Source organism: Schistocerca serialis, chromosome 4 (assembly GCF_023864345.2).
Source record: "Schistocerca serialis cubense isolate TAMUIC-IGC-003099 chromosome 4, iqSchSeri2.2, whole genome shotgun sequence".
In the NCBI taxonomy this organism is placed as follows: Eukaryota; Metazoa; Arthropoda; class Insecta; order Orthoptera; family Acrididae; genus Schistocerca; species Schistocerca serialis.
In genome coordinates, this window is record NC_064641.1 from 871,792,132 (window position 1) to 871,815,742 (window position 23,611).

The 23,611-nt window shown below is 44.8% G+C and overlaps 1 non-coding gene across 1 annotated transcript; it reads right to left on the reverse strand.

The window, feature by feature from the left end:
* Window positions 1-5,989: 5,989 nt before the first annotated feature.
* Trnas-cga (transfer RNA serine (anticodon CGA)) lies at window positions 5,990-6,064 on the reverse strand. Its single transcript has one exon. It is a non-coding gene; the product is annotated as a tRNA-Ser (tRNA).
* Window positions 6,065-23,611: the final 17,547 nt, after the last annotated feature.

The following is a 23,611-nucleotide window of genomic DNA, read 5'->3' on the forward strand; positions in this document are numbered from 1 at the left end:
TGAACATTGTTCTTTTTTCTCTTCTAATAAACCCCATGTCATTCCAAGCAAGTGTGTCAATTTTTACATCTACATTATTTCGTGGTTTATTACGTTTTCAAATTTATACTGACTTTTTGATCACCCAGCAAGTTTGGGGAGGACTATAGCAAGGTAAATAAACTTTATTTAAAGCAATTGACAATCTGTATGTGAAAATTTCTTTTGACAAATGAATAATCGTTTTCAAGAAAATTTTCCACAAAGACAAGCTGAAATTTTGTTATGTACAGTACGTTTCATTTGAGGATATAACATCTGAAATCATAGACTTTTATGATTAAAATGTTTTATTCCTTTCATGTCTGCTTTTCTGACGAGTCAATATTCTCTGTATGTGAAGAAAGTAGCCAGTATGTCCGAAGAACGGTTGACGAAGAGTTTTGTGAGCTTTGTATAGTGTAAACTGTACAGCATCCCACGTCTGTTGCGGTGTGGAGTGTCATGTCAGCAAGGGGTACTGGCCGATTTTACACTGTGGAAGGCACTATGAATCAGAATCAGTATAGGAAAGTTTTGGAAAAGAGGCTTTTATCTCAGATGATGGAATGGTTTTCTCACGGCGACTTTGTGTTCATGCACGATGGTGCACCGTGCCATAAAGCTAAATCAGTTTCGGGTTCTCAGCCGAAAATAATATACAAACGATGCCATGACCTGGGAATAGTCCAGACATGAGCCCTATAGAGAATCTGTGGGCAATTGTGAAGCAGAAGTTGAGGAAGATCAAGATCACAAGAAAGTTGCAACTAATGTAGGAACTCGTGCAAATATAGCACCATGATGAAGATGTCAAAACTTCTTGATTAAGACTCATAGAAACAATGCCAAGACCTATTGAATTCCTAATTAAGAACAAACGCATGCACACTAAGTACACTACTACCATTAAAATTGCTACACCAAGAAGATGACGTGCAACAGACGCGAAATTTAACCGACACCAAGAAGATGCTGTGATATGCAAATGATTAGCTTTTCAGAGCAATCACACAAGGCTGGCGCCAGTGGCGACACCTACAACGTGCTGACACAAGGATAGTTTCCAGCCGATGTCTCATACTCAAACAGCAGTTGACTGGCGTTTCCTGGTGAAACTTTGTTGTGATGCCTCGTATAAGGAGGAGAAATGCGTACCATAACGGTCGGATAGTAGCCTATCGCGATTGCGGTTTATCGTATCGCGACATTGCTGCTCGCGTTGGTCGAGATCCAATGACTGTTAGCAGAATATGGAATCGGTGGGTTCAGGAGGGTAATACGGAATGCCGTGCTGGATTCCAACGGCCTCGTATCACTAGCAGTCGAGATGACAGGCATCTTATCCGCATGGCTGTAACAGATCGTGCAGCCACGTCTAGATCCCTGAGTCAACAGATGGGGACGTTTGCAAGACAACAACCATCTGCACGAACAGTTCGACGACGTATGCAGCAGCATGGACTATCAGCTCAGAGACCATGGCTGCGGTTACCCTTGACGCTGCATCACAAACAGGAGCCCCTGTGATGCTGTACTACGGCCGCGGTGGCCGAGCGGTTCTAGGCGCTACGGTCTGAAGCCGCGCAACCGCTACGGTCGCAGGTTCAAATCCTGCCTCGGGTATGGACGTGTGTGGTGTCCTTAGGTTAGTTAGGTTTAAGTTGTTCTAGGGGATGATGACCACAGTAGTTAAGTCCCATAGTTCTCAGAGCCATTTGAACCATTTTTTTGATGGTGTACTCAACGACGAACCTGGGTGCGCGAATGGCAAAAAGTCATTTTTTCAGATGAATCCAGGTTTGTTTACAGCATAATGATGATCGCATCCGTGTTTGGCGACATCGCGGTCAACGCACATTGGAAGCGTATATTCATCATCGCCATACTGGCGTATCATCCGGCGTGATGGTAAGGGGTGCCATTGGTTATACGTCTCAGTCACCTCTTGTTCGTGTTGACGGCACTTTGAACAGTGGACGCTACATTTCAGATGTGTTACGACCCGTGGCTCTACCCTACATTCGATCCCCGCGAAACCCTACATTTCAGCAGGATAATGTACGGGCCTTTCTGGATACATAAAATGTTCGACTGCTGCCCTGACCGGCACATTCTCCAGATCTCTCACCAATTGAAAACGTCTAGTCAATGGTGCCCGAGCAACTGGCTCGTCACAATAGGCCAGTTACTACTCTTGATGAACTGTGGTATCGTGTTGAAGCTGCATGGGCAGCTGTACCTGTACACGCCATCCAAGCTCTGTTTGACTCAATGCCCAGGCGTATAAAGGCCGTTATTATGGCCAGAGGTGGTTGTTCTGGTTACTGATTTCTCAGGATCTATGCATCCAAATTGCGTGAAAATGTAATCACATGTCAGTTCTAGTATAATATATTTGTCCAATGAATACCCGTTTATTGTCTGCATGTCTTGTTGTTGTTGTTGTTGTGGTCTTCAGTCCTGAGACTGGTTTGATGGAGCTCTCCATGCTACTCTACCCTGTGCAAGATTCTTCATCTCCCAGTACCTACTACAGCCTACATCCTTCTGAATCTGCTTAGTGTATTCATCTCTTGGTCTCCCTCTACGATTTTACCCTCCACGTGGCCCTCCAATACTAAATTGGTGATCCCTTGATGCCTCAGACCATGTCCTACCAACCGATCCCTTCCTCTATTCAAGTTGTGCCACAAGCTCCTCTTCTCCCCAATTCTATTCAATACTTCCTCATTAGTTATGTCATCTACCCATCTAATCTTCAGCATTCTTCTGTAGCACCACATTTCGAAAGTTTCTATTCTCTTCTTGTCTAAGCTATTTATCGTCCACGCTTCACTTCCATACATGGCTACACTCCATACTAATACATTCAGAAACGACTTCCTGACATTTAAATCTGTACTCGATGTTAACAAATTTTTCTTCTTCAGAAACGCTTTCCTTGCCATTGCCAGTCCATATTTTATGTCCTCTCTACTTCGATCATCATCAGTTATTTTGCTCCCCAAATAGCAAAACTCCTTTACTACTTTAAGTGTCTCATTTCCCAATCTAATTCCCTCAGCACCACCCGATTTAATTTGACTACATTCCATTATCCTCGTTTTGCTTTTGTTGATGTTCATCTTATACCCTCCTTTCAAGAAACTGTCCATTCCGTTCAACTGCTCTTCCAAGTCCTTTGCTGTCTCTGACAGAATTACAATGTCATCGGCGAACCTTAAAGTTTTTATTTCTTCTCCATGGATTTGAATACCTACTCCGAACTTTTCTTTTGTTTCCTTTATTGCATTCTCAATATACAGATTGAATAACATCGGGGATAGGCTACAACCCTGTCTCACTCATCTTCCCAACCACTGCTTCCCTTTCATACTCCTCGACTCCTATAACTGCCATCTGCTTTCTGTACAAATTGTAAATAGCTTTTAGCTCTCTGTATTTTACCCCTGCCACCCTCAGAATTTGAAAGAGAGTATTCCAATCAGAATTGTCAAAAGCTTTCTCTATCTCTACAAATGCTAGAAACGTAGGTTTGCCTTTCCTTAATCTTCCTTCTAAGATAAGTCGTACGGTCAGTATTGCCTCACGTGTTCCAACATTTCTACGGAATCCAAACTGATATTCCCCGAGGTCGGCTTCTATCAGTTTTTCCAGTCGTCTGTACAGAATTCGCGTTAGTATTTTGCAGCTGTGACTTATTAAACTGATAGTTCGGTAATTTTCACATCTGTAAACACCTGCTTTTTGGGATTGGGATTATTATACTCTTCTTGAAGTCTGAGGGTACTTCGCCTGTCTCAAACATCTTGCTCACCAGATGGCAGAGTTTTGTCAGGACTGGCTCTCCCAAGATTGTCAGTAGTTCTAATGGAATGTTGTCTACTCCGGGGGCCTTGTTTCAACTCAGGTCTTTCAGTGCTCTGTCAAACTCTTCCCATTTCATCTTCATCTACATCCTCTTCCATTACCAGCCGGCCGGTTGTGGCCGAGCGGTTCTAGGCACTACAGTCTGGAACCGCGCTACCGCTACGGTCGCAAGTTCGAATCCTGCCTCGGGCGTGGATGTGTGTGATGTCCTTAGGTTAGTTAGGTTTAAGTAGTTCCAAGTTCTACGGGACTGATGACCTCAGAAGTTAAGTCCCACAGTGCTCAATGCCTCTTCCATTACCATAATATTGTCCTCAATTACATCGCCCTTGGACAGACCCTCTATATACTGCTTCCACCTTTCTGCTTTCCCTTCTTTGCTTAGAACTGGGTTTCCATCAAAGCTCTTGATATTCATGCAAGTGGTTCTCCTTTCTCCAAAGGTCTCTTTAATTTTCCTGCACGCAGTATCTATCTTACCCCTAGTGAGATAAGCCTCCACATCCTTACATTTGTCCTCTATCCATCCCTGCTTAGCCACTTTGCACTTCTTGTCGATATCATTTATGAGACGTTTGTATTCCTTTTTGCCTGCTTCATTTGCTGCATTTTTATATTTTCTCCTTTCATCAATTAAATTCAATATTTCTTCTGTTACCCAAGGGTTCCTACTAGCCCTCGTCTTTTTACCTATTTGATCCTCTGCTGCCTTCACTATTTCATCCCTCAAAGCTACCCATTCTTGTTCTAGTATATTTCTTTCCCCCATTCCTGTCAATTGTTCCCTTACGCTCTCCCTGAAACTCTGGTTCTTTCAGTTTATCCAGCTCCCATCTCCTTAAATTCCCACCTTTTTGCAGTTTCTTCAGTTTTAATCTACAGTTCATAACCATTGTGGTCAGAGTCCACATCTCCCCATGGAAGTGTCTTACAATTTAAAACCTGGTTCCTAAATCTCTGTCTTACCATTATATAATCTATGTCATACCTTTTAGTATCTCAAGGGATCTTCCATGTATACAACCTTCTTTCATGATTGTTAAACCAAGTGTTAGCTATGATTAAGTTATGCTCTGCGCAAAATTCTACCAGGCGGCTTCCTCTTTCATTTCTTAGCCCCAATCCATATTCACCTACTATGTTTCCTTCTCTCACTTTTCCTACTCTTGAATTCCAGCCCCCCATGACTATTAAATTTTCGTCTCCCTTCACTAACTGAATAATTTCTTTTATCTCATCATACATTTCATCAATTTCTTCATCATCTGCAGAGCTAGTTGGCATATAAACTTGTACTACTGTAGTAGGCGTGGGCTTCGTGTCTATCTACAATAATGCATTCACTACGCTGTTTGTAGTAGCTTATCCGTCCTCCTATTTTTTTATTCATTATTAAACCTACTCCTGCATTACCCCTACTTGATTTTGTATTTATAACCCTGTACTCACCTGACCAAAAGTCTTGTTCCTCCTGCCACCGAACTTCACTAATTCCCACTATATCTAACTTTAACCTATCCATTTCCCTTTTTAAATTTTCTAACCTACCTGCCCGATTAAGGGATCTGACATTCCACGCTCATATCAACATTCTCCTGAGAAGTCCTCGACCGGAGATCAGAATGGGGGACTATTTTACCCAAGAGGACGCCATCATCATTTAATCATACAGTAAAGCTGCATGCCCTCTGGAAAAATTACGGCTGTAGTTTCCCCTTGCTTTCAGCCGTTCGCAGTACCAGCACAGCAAGGCCGTTTTGGTTAGTGTTACAAGGCCAGATCAGTCAATCATCCAGACTGTTACCCCTGCAACTACTGAAAAGGCCGCTGCCTCTCTTCAGGAACGTTTGTCTGGCCTCTCAACAGATACCCCTCCGTTGTGGTTGCACCTACGGTACGGCTATCTGTATCGTTGAGGCACGCAAGCCTCCCCACCAACGGCAAGGTCCATAGTTCATGGGTTCTTGGTGAAACAATTTTAATGGCCAGTTGTGTACATTAAAATCAAAACGCTTTAATACGAAATAAGAGAGAGAGAGAGAGAGAGAAACGGTAGAGACTGAGAGACTAAAGAAACTTCCTCGCAGATTAAAACTGTATGCCCGACCGAGACTCGAACTCGGGACCTTTGCCTTTCGCGGGCAAGTGCTCTACCAACTGAGCTACCGAAGCACGACTCACGCCCGGTACTCACAGCTTTACTTCTGCCAGTACCTCGTCTCCTACCTTGGAAGGTGGTACTTCTGTCAGTACCTCGTCTCCTACCTTGGAAGGTAGGAGACGAGGTACTGGCAGAAGTAAAGCTGTGAGTACCGAGCGTGAGTTGTGGTTCGGTAGCTCAGTTGGTAGAGCACTTGCCCGCGAAAGGCAGGGGGTCCCGAGTTCGAATCTCGGTCAGGCACACAGTTTTAATCTGCCAGGAAGTTTCATATCAGCGCACACTCCGCTGCAGAGTGAAAATCTCATTCTGAGAGACTAAAGTCGGAATGCGTACAGCCCCCCCCCCCCCCGCCATTTTTTTTTTAATTGTCTCCAGACCCTTGAAGTGTGTTGGCGTACTGTGCGTCACTGCAACTGTTTTGATCGGAGCCGTAAGTTCCTGTTCCGAGCGTCCCCCGTCAGCCCCGTGACACGGCACCAGCTGGTTTCACGGCGGCAGCTGGTCCCTCCCTCCACTTAACCGGAGAGGGGCGTCCGTCCGTGCCCTTAGCACGGCCCGCTTCCGCCAGAGCGGAGAGGCGATAGCCCGCACCCCTGCAGCCGGAGTTACGCCCTGCGCTCACGCCACGCTGATGGCCACTCCGGCTTTATTGTTACGATGTGCTACCGGCGGCCCGCGTGAATTAATAATGGCGGACGTCGGAATGCGCAGTTACTGCTTATTTACGACTGCGGACGCATAATGTAGTGCCCGATCTCGAAATAACGTCCCCGCCTCTGGCCGAGTAAAGTGCGGGCGCCCCATCACGCATCAAAATAATCAGACGGCCGGTTATCTGCGCTCTTTCGCGCAGTCTGCGTAAAAATAAAGCGGGGCCGCTACGAGACGGCTCACATCGAGTCCCCGTTAATACTTCGTATCTACAAGTCGCGGCGGCAACTCCCCCCCCCCCCCCCCCCCCAGCTAGCGGAACAAAATTTTTAATATCGTTCGACCGGTTTTTTTTTTACGAACCCTATCGTTCCTCTCTATCGACTTTGGCGCACGCGCCGTGAGGCATAGAGGTGCTACTTAAACGCCTCATAACTGCGCGTGCCATCAAAGAAGACGGCGCCTGCGACGGGCGACAATAGGTAATTGCATCGAGCCAAGTTATGCCGCCATACTTCACAAGAGGTAAGAGCTTCCTTGCCAAAGATCCTATTACTAAGTTAATCAGGCGCTCGAGAATGTCTCGTCGTGGAAGCACAGTAAAACAAGAATATTTAATTTCGTCTTACGGACCGTCGTTAAATCAACAACAGCATAGTTTCACTGTATTTAACCCTCTTTAATTCACCTACAGGCGAGAGGAACAAAGAATTTGAGTTATTTCCCGTTTATCGGAATGCGCAGTCACAAAGCGTCGAGTGTTGTGGTTAAAACAGCCGATCCCTGAGTTTCCTTACGTTGCGTATTTACTGTAATTATTGGCTTTTCGTCTACATTCCAGTCAGTCAGCGCCGTATTACATTACTACGACGTCTGATGATTACAACAAATGTGTATTAGTACAGACAGGGGTTGGAACTCCGCGAGAAAAAAGTTCTTGGACATAAAAGTAGATGCTAGGCAAGCCTACAGGTTGAGCTATTGAACTTGACACGAACGGCAACTCAGCAAAGCCGTCACTACGCTATTAGTGTCTGTGTTCTGCATAGTTATGAGCGCGTTATGTAGGAGCCAAGTGCAATCGAGAAACTATTGACCCTACCGCATACGAGGAAGGCAAAGAAACAACATCCGCTAAGTCACTCGCATTCGGGAAGACGACAGTTCAAACCCGAGTCCGGCAATCCAGATTTAGGTTTCCCGTGAATTCCCTAAATCTCTCCAAGTATATGCCGGGATGGTTCCTTTGAAACGGCACGGCCTGTTTCCTTCCCCTTTCTTGACACAATACGAACTCTCTCTCCGCTTCTTACGATCTCGATGTCCACGGGACGTCAAATCCGATCTTCCTACCTTTTCGCTAAATCACAACGCGGACTAAAGTCTGTGTTGAATGATAGTGACAGACGGTCATTGAAGGGTGAGCCGGTGGGTTTCTGGCGCAGGGGGATATCGATATCGATTCTTACTTCCATCTTTGATCGTTGCCCCTGTCCCTTGTTTTCTTTGTGTCTTTGAGGTCTATTTATGGTGGCGCGCGTGCGCCAGTCGAGGATAGTGGGTCCGCACATGAGCCGAGTCAGTCTGTGACGTGACGTGCTTTCGATGTTGTCGTTGTGGGGAGTTGGCGACACCATGTCACGTGGCACGGCCGTATGCTGTAAGGACGAGTTGAGTTGGAGCAACGAAGAAGCATGGGCCGCTGCCGGAATATATTAAAGTTTGCCAGTGGCGGCCAGGATTTGCCAATACCTCGAGAGCTATGTGGATGGATGGCGTGTGAATTTCACATGAAGAAGAAAAAAATTAATCGCCAAGCTTTCGTGGTGGGTTCCTCCTTCTATATATAGTGAATATTACTGTGTACTTAAAGACTGTTGACTACTGCGGTTGCTCGTGCTAGTGGCCAGCAAAACATTCACTGCAGTGGTGGCGAGGCCATGAAATTATGTTACTAAACTGGCTAGAAATATCGCCTCGCATTTGTAAGTTTGGATTTGGTGCTTAGTGGCACGCTGAAGGTAGCTGGTTCACTTGAACGTCATTTCTTAATTTAGTTATAGATTCAGAATTTTCTGGTTTTACGAATTAGTGGTAGTTGTTGTTTCTTAATAATTTCTTGTGTGTATGGAAGGCAAGTGGCCATGATGAACATAGGTCACATTGTGTTTTATTGTCGGATAGAGGCCGTGTGTATTTTGGTCTGTGGCCATAGGGGCCGAGCTTATTGCATTAGCGACCTACTGAAGTGACGTTAGTTTTCTGTTGCAGTTTCAAATACCTATCTAGAGGTTGATTGTTACGTTAGGTACTGCACGTTTGATTTATGTGGTGTCAGCCATTCAGCAAAGACAGATTATCTTGTAAGGTGGACCTTAAGTCATTGGATGTGGACTGAGACATCTTTTCACGTAGTATCTAGATTTTTTTTTTATCAGAGGGAACTAGGTTCCTTAATTCTGTTCATTGGTTAACTTGTAATATGTTTATATTAAGGTATTGCTTTTCTATACATATATTTGTGTATACTACAGTGCGTCTGCCGCTCATGTTTTCCTGTTTTCAGAAACGTGTATACTGGTCGACGCGAGCAAACCTCGCCCCGCGAGCTTACAGTGTGACGGAAATCTCAGGATTTGAACTCAGGGCCGTCCGGACCCCGTTAAACCGCGATTTCTCCATTCCATTCAACGAGAGGCTTGTTTTAGGCAGAAGATTTCCTACTGCCCAAAGCTGAGTATAAGTTCACCCTTTGTATCGTGTGTTTGTGAAATCGTAATAGATTAACGTCTGCTCGCGTCCATCACATGTTCATCAAATTGACGTTTTGCCTTAAGCTTGCATGAAGTCTAGAATCTTCCGGACGTTGAGTGTAATAGAATGCTAAGTGTAAACAGAACAATTAATAGTACCCTCTTCAGGTCAGATAGTATCAAATTAATTTTACCTTTTCAGTAAGTGTAAAACTGAGTGAGAAAGGCGATAGCCGACAGTGTATACATTTGGTTATCTATTTCATCTATTACTTTGGGTGTTGTTACCGGCACGTAAAGGGGCCGTTGTCACAAGTGTGACGGTTAATATTGTAAATACTAATTGTGGAGAGGGTCTTGATATGCAAATGTTGTTAATTGATTATTACTGCTGATGAAATTCATGTGTATGTGTAATCAATAAAGAAGTGTTGCAACTACAAACCGGTTGTGTTACTGGTACACAAGGTTAGAGTGTGCAATCGCCACACCAGAAGGGGATTTTGACGACAAATAAGACGCAGTCAGGCGCAAAAGTCATTGCGGAACGCAAAGCCGCAGCTTGCTAATCCTAATAGCAGCAAAACAACACGAAGCGATCCCCACAAGCTGGGAATCAGCGAGCTGGAACTCCAAAACTAAAAATCAGTGATGCAAATGCCTGTAAAAGGAAACTGTGGTGACAAAGCTGAAAAACCTGGACTGTGGAGCAATGGAAGGAAGTCATTTGGTCGTAAAAGTCCCGTTTACCAATTTTTAAAACTTCTGTACGAGTTTAGTCCCAAGAGTGAAACATGGCGGGGGAGACATCTCGTGCTATTCCACGAGCCCACTGGTAGTCTGCAAGGTGTCATTACCTCCAAACATTATTGGACCATTTTGGCATATCAGATCCGTCAGATTGTAGCGTGTTTATCCCCCAGTAGTAATTCTGTGTTCCAAGACCACATAACCGCGGTTCACACAGGTTTTGTGAGCACGATGATGAATTGTCGCATCTCTCCTTGCCGCTGGTCATCAGGCCTGAATATTATTGATGCTTTCTGATCTACTCTGGAGAGAAGGTTGCATGATGGCTATCCACATCAATCATTGCACCTGAATTTGACACCATTTTGGAGGAATAAAGGTGAAAGATTTCCTTGAAAATCACACCCGATCTTGATAGGTCACAATGGCATTTTTTTCTTTGCCTCTACAACTTATCTTGAATGGACAGTGAGGTTTTACTGAAAAGAAAACAGTACTTCTATGATAAGAACAGAATTTGTGTTTGAACTTGAATCATAATAGCTGTGATGTCCTTGAGTAAAGGGGAGGCATCTCCGCCTCTTTTTGTCATTTGTTTCATTCTTCTCTTGTTATCTGATCTGATGGTCTCCTTCTTGCTTGTATCTATACAGACATATTATCCATGTAAGTCTTCTTGAATAATAAGTAACGATAAAATGGAATTCATTGTATTCTGTTCCTTCATTTTAATGTCAACATTACGCTTTAACTACTTATCTCATGGATGAAGAGGCGAGTTTTTGTAATTAGAATTACACGGTTTGGTTGCGACCCGTTCAGCCGCCATTGCGGCTATCTCACTGAGACAATTACAGGTATTATTTATTACGTAGAACCTGCTTGTTTTTTCTTGACGAAGTCACATCTGCCAGTGTGAACAGAAATTGGTGCACTTACAATTTTAAATTTCACAAGCATAGAATTCTAACCAAGCCAGTTAATACCAAAGATAATACTTCATGTTCTCATTAGTAGTAACAGCATGAGAGTAAGACATTTTATAGTGAAAGATTTATTATGAAAAACTGCAATATAGTTTTCTCTCTCACCGTTGCGATGGACATTCTATGTGACCTGAAACCACGATTCTAGATCTACATCTACATCCATACTCCGCAAGCCACCTGACAGTGTGTGGCGGAGGGTACCTTGAGTACCCCCAGCGCTTCTCCCTTCTATTCCAGTCTCGTATAGTTCGTGGAAGGAAAGATTGTCGGTATGACTCTGTATGGACTCTAATATCTCCGATTTTATCCTCATGGTCTCTTCGCGAGATATACGTAGGAGGGAGCAATATATTGCTTGACTCCTCGGTGAAGGTATGTTCTCGTACTGAGCCACTGACCGTCTCTCTTGCAGAGTTCTCCACTGGAGTTTATCTATCATCTCCGTAACGCTTTCGCGATTACTAAATGATCCTGTAACGAGGCGCGCTGCTCCTCCGTTGGATCTTCTCTATCTCTTCCATCAACACTATCTGGTATGGATCCCACACCGGTGAGCAAAATTCAAGCAGTGGGCGAACAAGCGTACTGTAACCTACTTCCCTTGTTTTCGTATTGCATTTCCTTAGGATTCTTCCAATGAATCTCAGTCTGGCGTCTGCTTTACCGACGATTAATTTTATATGATCATTCCATTTCAAATCACTCCTGATGCCTACTCTCAGATAATTTATAGAATTAACTGCTTCCAGTTGCTGACCTGCTATATTGTAGCTAAATGATAAAATTTCTTTCTTTCTAAGTATTCTCAGCGCATTACACTTGTCTACATTGAGATTCAATTGCCATTCCCTGCACCATGCGTGAATTCGTTGCAGATCCTTCTGTATTTCAGTACAATTTTCCATTGTTACAACCTCTCGATATACTACAACATCATCCGCAAAAAGCCTCAGTGAAGTTCCGATGTTATCCACGAGGTCATTTGTATATATTTTGAATAGCAACTGTCCTACGACACTCCCCTGCCGCACACCTGAAATCACTCTTACTTCGGAAGACTTCTCTCTTTTGAGAATGACATTGATGATTGAACGATTCACTGATGAATCAGTTCGACTTTGGACATTACTTAATCTGAAACATTTTTCGTACTTTCTTCTCAGCTCAGATCACATATAATCGGCGTTACGGAGTGTGTTTATTCATTCTGAGACGACTTGTATATGTTTTGGATGTCAGCTGTTTTTCTGAACGATATTAGGCACAGTAATGAGTTGCGGTATCTTTTCTAACCCCTACACAGACCGCTTACTAGCTGATAGAACATTATAATGACTGTCACCAAGAGTAATTCCTTTGCGTTAAAGAACAAATGATTTGAAGAACCATACAAATCCGACAGTTCGTTCTACAGAGATTCTGTGAAATTATAGATGTATTTTGCACTCACTTAAAACCGACATCAGTACACTGCAGTCAATACAAATTGCAAGACACCAAAGGTAACATGCAAAAAAAAATTAAAAAAAATAGCATGAGGTATGCTACATAGATGGATATACAAATGATTAACATTCCGGCGTCACCGTGTAAGTTCCGTACGTATAATGCCACCTATGAAGAGGAGCTAGAACACACAGTCGTCCTCGCTGCTCCTACGACAGCATTACCCTCAACCAATCAGGTACCACCTCTTTTTTCACCCTGAGCGTGGATTTTATTTTATTCTCACAAGCTCGATTATTGTCTAGTGCAGACACGATTTACAGTTAGAGGCTCTTAGCCGGAGCAGCCCCAGAATATGTTTTCAATGATGTTATTACAGAATTTAAATTTTCAGGAATCATTCCTAATATTTTCCACACTGATTTTAATAATGACATTCAACTCTGTCGGACTGTTGATATCGAGTTATGTTTTTCGAAAGGGTAGTAGCTAGCGTTAAGGCTTCGCTTTGAAATGCTGGTTAGCTTCATGAGTAGTGCCTCCACGTCTATTAGTGCCTTCTACAGAGTACAGCTCTTATGGGCTTTCCAAAGGCCCAGTTTTTCAGCCTAAATCTGTGTTACCAGTCTCCGCACGATTTTCACATTGCGCTGCATGTGATCAAAGGGAATCAACAGAATGCATGAACCTTCCACTCTCAAAACCCTCCCTCTGTACATCTCTGCTATATGAGTACCAGGTGTAGCCCGGCTATGTATTTATTCCAACTCTATTAGTCCATCTCCTCCTGCCTCTCTCTGTCCATCTACTCCACCCGACTCTGTCCATCTGTTCCTCCGCACTTGGTCCTTCTCCTCTTTCGCCCTCTCTCCATCTCCTCCTACTCCCTCTGAGCCCTCTCATCCTGCCCCCTCTGCCTCCTCCTCCCCCTGTTTCTTTCAATCACCACGTATCTCCCCCCCCCTCCCAATCTCTCTCTCTGTCTCCCCTTTCTCTGTCCAGTTCCTCCTCCACACTTCGTCCAACTCCTCCTCCACCCTTTCTCTATCCATCTCCTCCTCATTCATTCTTCACTTTCCATCTCCCTCTCTTTCTCTCTGCATTTCATCCTCCCCCATATCTTTCTCGCCGCTTTCCGCCCCCAACTCCATCCATCTCTTCCTTCCCCCGCCTCTCTCTATGTTATCCCCAGTAGGAGTTTGCTCGTTCTTACCTTTACACTATTGCTTTCCAGATTGTAAATGATATGTGTACAAAGTTTGGTTCAAATCGGTCCACGTGATTCAGATCAGTTCTTTCACAGCAGTTTTGCACGAATATGCAGCTGTCATCTAAATCTCGCATATATTTAATATAATGATGATGAGGTCCCATATTCTGAGGAGCTAAGGGGACGATGCGGAAGACCCTCACCACCGACTAGGCAAGGTCCTAGCGGAGGTGGTTTGCCATTGCCTTCCTCCGACATTAATGGGAATGAATGACGATGATGATGAAGACGGCACAAAACACCCAGTCATCTCGAGGCAGGGAAAAATCCCTGACCCCGCCGGGAATCGAACCCGGGACCCCGTGTGCGAGAAGCGAGAACGCTACCGCAAGACCACGAGCTGCAGACATATTTAATACATTTCATTCATATTTGTACACTTATTTCACCTATATCTCTAGCGATTTCGCTGTGCACTTTCGTTTTCACGCAGTTCAATGTTTATGACATCCTATGTTGGTTCAAATGGCTCCGAGCACTATGGGACTTAACATCTGAGGTCATCAGTCCCTTAGAACTACTTTAACCTAACTGACCTAAGGACATCACAAACATCCATGCCCGAGGCAGGATTCGAACCTGCGACCGTAGCGGTCGCGCGGTTCCAGACTGAAGCGCCAAGAACCGCTCGGCTACACCGCCCGGCGACATCCTATCTTCTTAATTGTCATAAAATGATATAATGTTGTAGGTACACGCAGTGGTATATGCGAATACTGCGTGCAAACTGTTTTGCAAATAGATTTGTTAGTAAAGAAGCAATAAATTAAAATAGCAGTTTTACTACATGAACAGCGAAAATGTAGTAAGCAATAAACTGTTTCCCTTTCATCGTTTGGTGGGCGTTATCAGTGATAAAAACTTTCGTAGAAGTTTGAAATTATGTGTCAGGTTTATTGAAAGTCACTAAGTGTTCTCATTCTCAAATACTGGATGAAAGTCTGGATATTCGCGCGTCGTGGTCTACACTTCGTTTTCACCCCCAACCCCACCGTGTTGATGGGAAGGTGGTTCTTACACACATGGCGATTCTTTGTAGACAATAAGCGGTAAACGTACCAAGTTTGGTTGAAATCGAACCAGTGGTTTAGGTTCAAATAGTTCAAATGGCTCTGAGCACTATGGAACTTAACAGCTGAAGTCATCAGTCCCCTAGAACTTAGAACTACTTAAACCTAACTAACCTAAAGACATCACACACATCCATGCCCGAGGCAGGATTCGAACCTGCGACCGCATCGATCGCGCGGTTCCAGACTGAAGCGCCCAGAACCGCCACTCCGGCCGGCAGTGATTCAGGAGGAGATGTGAAACACACAGAGATATCTACTGCTACATCCATTGTCATAATATGAAAGAAATAAGTATTGATACTTCATTAATCGACGTTTAACATCGCTTTCTTGATAATATTAAAGATACTTTTCTTGTTTCTGACACTGGCAGTTCTAGCCAGTGCAGCAAATGCATGCTAAATGCTAAGTCTGTAAATGTCTCGTTAGTGTGCGTTAGAATACTGTAACGGAAATGTCACCGCCGGGCAAGAGTAACAAGAATCAAATAAAGGCCCGAGATATGTGCCTTTACCCTCAGCTGCTAACAATTTAATTGCTGATTGATGGTGTTCGTGGGATGAAGTGCGTTATTAGCAAGTTTCGCTTTGTTGTGACAGTATTCTGCCTGAGTTTTTATGAGTTTTATTTTCATTTGAGTAATTGAAGCATACCTTGAGTCTCGAAAGAGCACAGTATGCATTGGTAACATTTTTAGCCAACGATGCAATAGTTACTGACACTTTTTTTTGCATCGGACCGTAATAAAGATTGACGCATTTTGGAGAGACCTTAGTGCGGTTTTTCACTGAAACTGCTTATTTTCGCAATACGCAAGCACAAATACGAAACGTGACAAATGCGGCATGTTGCTTCTGTCAACTAAATACAGCAGAGGATCTGTGATGCCACGAGGTTTCGTCGCGAACTGAACACACATTAAAAACAGAACTGAAAACTCGAAAAATATCAAGCATGCAGCGAAGCTTAAGTTTCGTGGTTTCATATATGCAGTTCAAAGGAAGATGCAATTCAATGAAAGATCCTTCGAAAGTGCGTCATTTCTAGTACAGTTTGTTGAGCTTTAGTGTAGCTAGAATGAAATTTTCACTCTACAGCGGAGTGTGCGCTGATATGAAACTTCCTGGCAGATTAAAACTGTGTGCCGGACCGAGACTCAAACTCGGGACCTTTGCTTTTCGCGGGCAAGTGCTCTACCAACTGAGCTACCCAAGGACGATTCACGCCCCGTCCTCACAGCTCTAATTCCACCATTACCTCGTCTCCCACCTTCCAAACTTCACAGAAGCTCTCCTGCGAGCACTTGCCCGCGAAAGACAAAGGTCCAGAGTTCGAGTCTCGGTCCGGCACACAGTTTTAATCTGCCAGGAAGTTTTATTTAGTAGCTGATTATGAAAGGATAGGAGCCACAGTTTTTACACCTTCAGAGAGACGTGGGACCATTGTCGCGATCGGTAAATGTCGCAGCCTTTCCCAGTATGGAAACAACGAGCTGCTCCTGATCTAGTCCGATATCATTGTCAAATGTTTGTTGTCTATCTTACTGTTTCCCATTAATTATACTCTTTTAAGCGTCCGGTTAACAGTTCATTTGCAACGCTAGCTCCTGACTTATTCAAAAAGATTTCGTTCTTGCAGCCGGTCGTCGTTAGCTTCCATCCACGATATTTCGACTGGACAAGTGCCAGCTATCCTCAGGTGAGCCATCGAAGACCGACGAAGACGCCCTCCGTTCCGCAATATATAGCGCGCAGCTAGTATTCCGCGCGTGCGTCAAAATCATATTGACAGACGAAGCACACCGCCCGCCAGCAGCGCCCTCGCTGGTGGAACTGCAGAACTCACAAGGGAACCTCCCCATCGCACCCCCCTCAGATTTAGTTATAAGTAGGCACAGTGGATAGGCCTTGAAAAACTGAACACCCATCAATCGAGAAAAAAGGAAGAAGGAGAACTATGAAAAAAATAAGCAAAACGTACAAACTGAGTAGTCCATGAGCACGATACGCAACATCAAGGAACCTGTCAGCTCAGGAGCGCCGTGGTCCCGTGGTTAGCGTGAGCGGCTGCGGCATGAGAGGTCCTTGGTTCAAGTCTTCCCTCGAGTGAACAGTTTACTTTCGTTTTTTTTATTTGTGATCTGTCCGTTCGTTCACTGACGTCTCTGTTCACTGTAATAAGTTTAGTGTCTATGTTTTGCGACCGCACCGCAAAACCATGCTATTAGTAGACGAAAGGACGTTCCTTTCCAATGCGAACCGAAAACATTTGATCGTAAGGCCATAGGTCAACCGATTCCTCCACAGGAAAACACGTCTGATATATTCTATACGACACTGGTGACGGCATATGCGTCACATGACAGGAATATGTTGTCGACCCAACTAACTTGTACACTTGGCGAATGGCTAAAAACATTCTTCTACCTTGCCCGACACTACGGCGCAGTTACCTCGCATCGGACGACAGACGGACAGATAATAATTGTCTGAAAACAAAAAGTTAAAATTTTCGCTCGAAGGAAGACTTGAAACAAGGACCTCTCGTTCTTCAGGCGCTCGCGCTAACCACGGGACCACGGCGCTCCTAAGCTCAGAGTCTCCTTGAAGTTGCCTATGCTGCGCATGGACTACTCAGTTTGTATATTTTGCTTATTTTTTTCATAGTTCCACACAACTTCTTCCTGTTTTGACGATTGATGTGTGTTCAGTTTTTCAAGGCCTATGCACTGTGCCAACTTATAACTAAATCTGAGGGGGGTGCGATGGGGAGGTTCCCTTGTCAGCTGTCTTCGGTGTTGTCAATTGCCGCGGACATCGGAGTACTCTGACAGTTTCGTCTGGAGCAGATCTTAGAGATGACGGGGTTCCACGCATTATCTAGCTGGTAGCCATTGTCACGGTTCATAAGATTGTCTGTCATACGAATTTCCACTGATTCTTTTATGACGGAGTCCCGAAATGATGTTTCTGTGGCCAAAATTGTTGTCTTGTTATACTCCATTGAGTGTCCAGTGGAAATGCAATGCTCAGCAAAACTGCAGACTTGCTAGGTTGCAAAAGGCGAGTACAGCGTTGATGTTCAGTGCAACGTTCTTCTACTGTTCGCAACGTTTGTCCTATATATGTCATGCCACACTGACAAGGTATTTTATAAATTCCCGCCCTCATCAATACCAGATCGTCTTTCATTGATCCCAGCAGGTCGGAAATCTTCGATGGTGGACGGAAAATCACTTTCGCTTCGAAACCGTGGAGGTTTCTTGCAATTTTGAAGGAAATGTTGCCAACAAAGGGAAGAAAAGCTTTTGTAGACGTGCTCTCTTTTTTCTCCACTCCCTGTTTCTTTGGCTTAATTGCAAGTGCCTTGCTAATTTGCCGGGTAGCACGAAATCTTTTTGAATATTTAGTTCGCCGGAAAAATTTTAAATTTCAGCTCCTGACTTGTTTACTTTACCTGCCGTGCACCCAGGCAACCTAACAGAATCAGATACCATACTGACGGAGTGTGGGCTGACAGGTAGCGGTCTGCGTAAGCAGGCAGCGGGTCGCCGCTGGGACCGACGCACCTGGACCACGGACCTCAGCGCGAGCCCATCCGCACACACACACAGGCTAACGTGTCGGGGCTGAGCCGGTCGCTGAGTAATCAGCAGACCGGTCGGCGTGTTTTTAGGGGCCTTATACAATTTGGCAGTTTTGTAACACTCTCTGTGTTCTTCAGCGGCTTCTCAACCGCTTGGCTGGTATGCCCCCCCGCTGTGCAAGAAGCCCTGAAAGAACCACAGCAGGCCTCCCGCCTTGCCTCTCAAACAGTCGCTCTGTGAAAATCAAAGCAACTCAGTACCTAGCTTCTTCGCTGGATCACCAAATCGATCATCTTCATATTAGGCCTCTCTTTAATTGCAATCTACATCTACATCTACATTTATACTACGCAAGCCACGCAACGATGTGTGCCGGAGAGCACTTTACGTGCCACCGTCATTACCTCCCTTTCCTGTTCCAGTCACGTATGGTTTGAGGGAAGAACGACTGCCGGAAAGCCTCCGTGCGTGCTGGAATCTCTATAATTTTACATTCGTGACCTCCTCGGGAGGTATGAGTAGAGAGAAGCAATATATTCGATATCTCATCCAGAAACGCACCCTCTCGAAACCTGGACACCAAGCTACACCACGATGCAGAGCGCCTCTCTTGCAGAGTGTGCCACTTGAGTTTGCTAAACATCTCCGTAACGCTATCACGCTTACCAAATAACCCTGTGACGAAACGCGCCGCTCTTCTTTGGATCTTCTCTATCTCCTCCGTCAGCCGAACCTGGCACTGATCCCACACTGATGAGCAATACTCAAGTATAGGTCGAACGAGTGTTTTGTAAGCCACCTCCTTTGTTGGTGGACTACATTTTCTAAGGACTCTCCCAATGAATCTCAACCTGGTACCCGCCTTACCAACAATTAATTTTATACGATCATTCCACTTCAAATCGTTCCGTACGCATACTCCCAGATATTTTACAGAAGTAACTGCCACCAGTGTTTGTTCCGCTATCATATAATCATACAATAAAGGATTCTTCTTTCAATGTATTCGCAATACATTACATTTGTGCCGCCCGTGCTGGCCGAGCGGTTCTAGGCTCTACAGTCTGGAACCGTGCGATCGCTGCGGTCGCAGGTTCGAATCCTGCCTCGGGCATGGATGTGTGTGATGTCCTTAGGTTAGTTAGGTTTAAGTAGTTCTAAGTTCTAGGGGACTGATGACCCCAGAAGTTCAGGCCCATAGTGCTCAGAGCCATTACGTTTGTCTATGTTAAGGGTCAGTTGCCACTTCCTGCACGAAGTGCCTATCCGCTTCAGATCTTCCTGCATTTCCCTTAAATTTTCTAATGCTGCAACGTCTCTGTATACTACGGCATCATCTGCGAAAAGCCGCATGGAACTTCCGACACTATGTACTAGGTCAAAGTTGTTTCTCCAGACATTTTTTTGAAAATAATGAAAAAAGCTTATACTGACAAAATGCCTGTTGACCTCTAAGGTTCTTCGGCCAATGTTTGTATCATGATTTTTCTAGCGTTTCGCCAGGACGAGTGGCTGGCATTGTCAAAGCTTCACCCTCAACTGCTGGTGGTGGACTGGAGTCGACCTCGCGGCCGCAAACTATTATGTACCTAGCGCGCCAGTGTTCAAAGGCTTCTGTGGTCAGTCTTTGGGCCATACATCTCCAGAGTAAAGGACCGAATCGGCCGTGTACTGTGCATACACGGCGTAAGGACTGCTTATAAACCGAAAAAAAGATCAAAGAAAGTCTGAGATCGGCAAAAGGAGAAAATGTCGGGAATATACCACGTATCATGAACAAAGTCTGTATTGAAATGACTGGATGACCAATCAACACCATGCTCACCAAACATAACCGGCTCTGCAGGCTGGGACAGGTGGAGACATCCGCCGAGGCGGAGCACCCAGTGTGTGAGACCGGCCACATATTAAAATTCGCCGAGACGGAAGTTCTTGCTGCATAGAAGAGCTTGTTCAGGAAAGCTATAGAAATACACAAACACAACAATAACTTAAAGGAGAAAGACGAACAAAACCTCAAGGAGATCGGATCCTGGATTTCAGTCCCTCAGAGAACGACTGTTGCAGATGGCAAGAGGTGAACCGCAACGGAAATGACCACGGAAAAGCCCTTGAACGCCAGCAAGCCAGGTACGTAAACTATGTGATCAAAAGTATCCGGACACCCCCAAAATATATGTTATTCATATTAGGTGCATTGTGCTGCCACCTACTGGCGGGTACTCCATATCAGCGACCTCAGTAGTCATTAGACACCGTGAGAGAGCACAATGGGGTCAGGTGATTGGGTCATACGTCTGTACGTGAAATTTCCACACTCCTAAACATCCCTACGTCCACTGTTTCCCATATGTGAGTGAAGTGGCAGCACAAAAGCGTGCAGGCCGACCTCGTCTGTTCACTGACAGAGACCGCCAACAGTTGAAGCGGGCCGTAATGCGTAATGGGCAAACATCCACCCCGACCATCACACAAGGATTCCAAACTGCATCAGGATCCACTGCAAGTACTATGACAGGCGGGAGGTAAGGAAACATGGATTATATGGTCGATCGGCTGCTCATAAGCCACACTATGCGGTGATCCGATAGCATGGTGTGGGCATGGCGAATGCCCGGCGAACGTCATCTGCCAGCGTGTGTAGCGCCGACAGTAAAATTCGGAGGCGGTGGTGTTATGGTGCGGTCGTGCACCCTTTGTTGGTTTGCGGGGCACTATCACAGCACAGGCCTACATGCATATTTAAGCACCATCTTTCTCCCCATTGTTGAAGAGCAATTGGGGGATGGCGATTGCATCATTCAACACGATCGAGCACCTGTTCATAATGTACGGCCTGTTTCGGAGTGGGTACGGTACAATAACATCCCTGTAATGGACTGGTCTGGCAGAGTCCTGACCTGAATCCTGTAGAACAGCTTTTGAATGTTTTGGAACGCCGACTTCGTGCCAGGCCTCACTGGCCGACATCGACACCTCTCCTCAGTGCAGCACTCCGTGAAGAATGGGCTGCCATTCCCCAAGAAACCTTCCAACATCTGACTGAACGTATGCCTGCGAGAGTGCAAGCTGTCATCAAGGCTAAGGGTGGGCCAACACCATATTGAATTCCAGCATTACCGATGGAGGGTGCCACGAACTTTCATTTTCAGGCAGGTGTTCGGATACTTTTGATCACATAGTGTATGATCTGCGGCCGGGAGCTCGACTCCAGTCCACCACTAGCAATGGAGGGTGAAGCTTTGACAGTGCCAGCCAGTCGTGCTGGCGAAACGTCAGAAAATTATCAAACAAACGTCGGCCGAAGAACTCGAGACTGATGCCAACAGGCAGTTCGTCAACAAGTGGCCACGAAAGCCCTAGCATTTTTAAAAGTTACATTACAACATATTTTGATATCTAAAGTATTAAACGGCTAAGCTATGGTCACAGTGCCTCCAATATCGGGGTATTCTGTCGACGACCGACATCGGCCAAAGGCGGCCGAGTTTTTCAAATCAGTACACTAGTATGGGGGTGGCCTCAGTGCAGCCGATCTCAACATCCAAACATACAGACTGGACGACGATCAACAGAACTCAGATCAGTTTGTTTTCTACAGTAGAATCGTGAGACGTTCCCATGCTCAAAACATGGAATGTGAGAAGTTGGAAATTGCTACATTATTGGAAACCACAAGTTCTGAACAATTTAAAAATTTAAAAATAATGAACTGGACTTTACCTTTCATAAGTTTCAGCTAGGTTTGGATGCGAACAAGGAGAAATCGGAGTAATCAGTCCCAGACCGAGGTGGCAGGGTTAGGGAACGCTGCAGGGTATTCCGTGGCGAGGAAACACTCAACACATACCATATGAGTTCAATGCTGGTCCTGTCAAATGGCGAGTAATCTTTACCAGAAAATCAGTGCTGCCTCTGTTGCCTTGTGGATAGGGATTCAACAAAATGGCTAAGGAAAGTTAATCCCCAACAGAAAACCAAGAGTAGAGCGAATTCTGCAAGGTGGAGTGAAGGCAGTCTATGGGAGAGGTTGGTGATTGGGCGTAGGGCTGACAACCTACTATTTTGAAAACACCTGTTAAGAAACACTCAAAACAATACTCGGCGATGGATTCTCACGTTGACAATCACAGCAAACAAATAGGACTGCAGTACAAACAGTTGTGGATGTGCAACGTCAAGACCATGAACGCGATGAAGCAGTGAAGGCATTGGAATACGCGTTGTGTAACTATAACATGGAAGTGCTCGCTTTACAGGAAATCAAATGAAAAGATGAAGGCATACAGAATGCAGAAAAATACACCATATTTTACAGCGGGACTGGAACACGAAAGAACGGCTTCGAACAAGAATAGCAGCTGACAACGAAATATGCATGCTCTAGAAAAGTATGAAGCTATCAGTGAAAGGTTCTTGAGAATCGAGAAAAGGTTTGAGGAGATGTTATACATACTCCTAAGAGAGAAATGGATGGCGAGGAAAAGGACAGTTTTTGTATAATGATTGTACAATTGTACGAAAGCATGCTACGACATGGAGATGTTGATAGGAGACGCAAACGCAAAAGTTGGTAGTGAATTTGCAAATAGATAGTTGGTAGTGAATGTGAAAATAGATCTGTGAGTGGACCAAACACATTGCACAGTGAATCAAATCACAGTGAGATAAGACTCATAACATTTGCAACTGCAGACAACATGAAAATTGTTCGCACAATGTTGTCGCATAAGAAGATGCTCTTAGGAACTTGGAATCCTCCAGGGATGAGGTATACTAAACAGATTGATCATGTATTGGTGGATCCAAGACCATGTGGGTGGAATACAGGATGTCCGAGTAGTACAAGGAGCAAAAGTGAGAAGTGATCATAATTTCGTACTAATTGAAATAAAACACAGCGTATGACGAGAAAAGGTGACAAAGCCAGCTCATGAAAAGGCAAAACGGGTGTAAGTCTACCGAGAAAAATGACAATTAGAAGTGAATACCAGCTGAAGCTACAGAATCGATTTTAAATTATGCAAGAACTGGAAGCAGG